This window comes from Mandrillus leucophaeus, unplaced genomic scaffold, assembly GCF_000951045.1.
Source record: "Mandrillus leucophaeus isolate KB7577 unplaced genomic scaffold, Mleu.le_1.0 Scaffold246, whole genome shotgun sequence".
Classification (NCBI taxonomy): Eukaryota; Metazoa; Chordata; class Mammalia; order Primates; family Cercopithecidae; genus Mandrillus; species Mandrillus leucophaeus.
Genome location: NW_012102543.1, coordinates 655,863 through 658,370, shown reverse-complemented (window position 1 = coordinate 658,370; position 2,508 = coordinate 655,863). Strand labels below are relative to the sequence as shown.

Sequence of the window (2,508 nt, the reverse complement as noted above, 5' to 3'; positions counted from 1 at the left end):
TCTTTACCAAAACTGGACAAAGAACTGGCAGCTGCAAAAATCAAGTGACCCAGCAAACCAGACATATTTTCTGCTCTCAGTTAGCTTGCCACCTAGAGAGTCTGGTTGTCAAAGTTGGAGTGCAGGAGTCGCGGAGGATGTTTAAAATGCAGTTTCTCAGGTTCTCACCACCCACCAGAAGTTTTGATTCATTGGGTGGTCGGAGAGGACAGAGATATTTTCAATTTTAACAGCATTCTCTTGATTGTGATGCAGCTGATTCGCAAATAGGTACCCTACAGAAATGGCAGGTGTTAAATTTAGGATGGCCATCGCTTGTATGCTGGGAGAAGCACACGCTGGGCCCAATTTATATAGGGGCTTTCGTCCTCAGCTCAAGAGCAGCCTCAGAACCCCGACAACCCACGCCAACGCTCTGGGCGGATTCCGTCAGGTGGGGACGGCCAAGGTGGAGCTCTGGGTTCTTCCCGCAATCGTTGCTCCAGGCCGGAGGCCCCGCCCCCTTCTTCCTGGCTCCTCCCCTCCCCCGTGGGCCGGCAGCCAACGACGCCAGAGCCGGAAATGACGACACCGGTGAGGGTTCTCGGGCGGGGCCTGGGACAGGCAGCTCCGGGGTCCGCGGTTTCACATCGGAAACAAAACAGCGGCTGGTCTGGAAGGAATCTGAACTGCGAGCGGCGGCAGCAACGGCGGCGGCGGCTAAGCGTATGTGCATAATGGGGAGTCCGGGGAAGACAGTAAGGCACCGCGGACAAGGGCGGCCGCGGGCAGGGCCCGGCCCTTTGTCGCCGCCTGGGCCGCGGAGCCGGTGTCCTGAAAGATGAGGGGCGGGACGTGGCCGGATTGGGGCCAGGGAACCCCGTGTGGGAAACCGGGAGGGGCGGCCCGTTTCTTGGGCTTCGGGCGCGGCCGGGTGGAGAGAGATTCCGCGGAGCCTTGGTCCAGAAATGCTGTTTGCTCAGAGATATCTCAGGGCGCAGGTGCTTTGGGCCGGGATTAGTAGCCGTCTGGACTGGAGTGGAGCTGGAGAAAGAGGAAGCGGTTTGGGCTGGGTCTGCTTGAGCAACTGGTGAAACTCCGCGCCTCACGCCCCGGGTGTGTCCTTGTCCAGGGGCGACGGGCACTCTGGGCGAAGTCCGCACGCCTCTCGTTCGAGGCGGAAAACGGGGTCTGATGCTATCTCCTTGGTTGGGGCTGTCTCGAGGCATGCAGGTCCAGTGCCTCTTGTGTTTGCTGCTACTTCCCTCTCAGATTCTTCTCACCGTTGTGGTCAGCTCTGCTTTAGGCACAGTAATCTATAGTGGAGGCTGGAATGGGTGAGAGAATTGAGGTGACTTTTCCATAATTCAGGTGAGATGTGATTAGAGTTCGATTTGCGGTGGTGGCAGAGGCTTTAGAAGAAACACGAACGGGACATGGTAACCAATTGAGGACCAGGGAATAAACTGTGAAGTTGACTAGGAAGTTTTCAGTTTAGAACATGGCAGAGACATTCTCAGAAATAGGAAGAAAGAACTGGTTTAGAAAGGAGGGTGAGGAAGTGGTTTGGAAGTGTCACTTTGCGAGTGCCAGCAGGTGAAAATGTCCTATCAACAGGACTAGAGCTGAAAACAGGAGTCAATTCCATAGATTTCCAGTTGATGTTGGAGCAGTGGAGAAGTCTAAGCTAAGAAAGGGGAAGAGGAGGCCAAGTCAAACTCTTAGGAACACTTCTAATGAGGGGCTGGAAGAAGAGCAAGGAGCCAGTTGAGGAGAATGAGTGTGGTTGGGGAACCACCACAGTGCAGGATCGCCAGAGCTGAGAAAGGGAGGGAGGCTTCAGGAAGGAAAAGGTTGGCAGGGATTTGTTAGGCCTGGTGTAGCAGAAGGAACAGAAGATTTAAAGCAGCACTAGCCAATAGAAATACAATGTGAGGCCCTGCGCGATGGCTCACGCCTGTAATCCCAACACTTTGGGAGGCCGCGGGACGGGTACTTGAGCTCAGGAGTTCGAGACCAGCTGGGACAACATGGCGAAACACCCGTCTCTACAAAAAATTAGCTGGGCGTGGTGGCGCGCGCCTGTAGTCCCAGCTGCTCCCGAGCGACGCTGAGGCAGGAGAATCGCTGGAACCCGGGAGGAGGAGGTTGCAGTGAGCCAAGATTATGCCACTGCACTGCAGCCTGGGCAAAAGAGTGAGATTGTCTCAAAAAAAAAAAAATCTTTTTTGTTTTTCTTTTGGAGAAAAGGCATACAAATTTATTAGCATGCACATTGGGAGAACCACATGGTGATTATCCCTATTTTAAATTTTCTAATAAACATACTATTATTTATTTATTTAATTTATTTTCTTTTTTTGAGACGGAGTCTCGCTCTGTCGCCCAGTCTGGAGTGCCGTGGTGCAATCTTGGCTCATTGCAACCTCTGCCTCCCAGGTTCACGCCATTCTCCTGCGTCAGCCTGCCCAGCAGCTGGGACTACAGGCGCCCGCCACCTCGCCCGGCTAATTATTTTTTGTATTTTTA

General features: G+C 53.6%; 1 protein-coding gene across 4 annotated transcripts in view; it reads left to right on the top strand.

Moving 5' to 3' along the window:
- The first annotated feature begins 217 nt into the window (after positions 1–217).
- PSEN1 (presenilin 1) overlaps positions 218–2,508 on the top strand; it is a 95,894-nt gene continuing 93,603 nt past the window's right edge. For 2 of the 4 annotated variants that reach the window (XM_011983101.1, XM_011983099.1), the window contains exon 1: positions 218–709. The gene's annotated coding sequence lies outside the window, so the exon portion shown is untranslated. Of the gene's footprint in view, positions 710–763; positions 1,351–2,229; positions 2,271–2,508 lie in introns of those variants that run through there. The other 2 variants (XM_011983100.1, XM_011983103.1) reach the window with 2 other exon arrangements.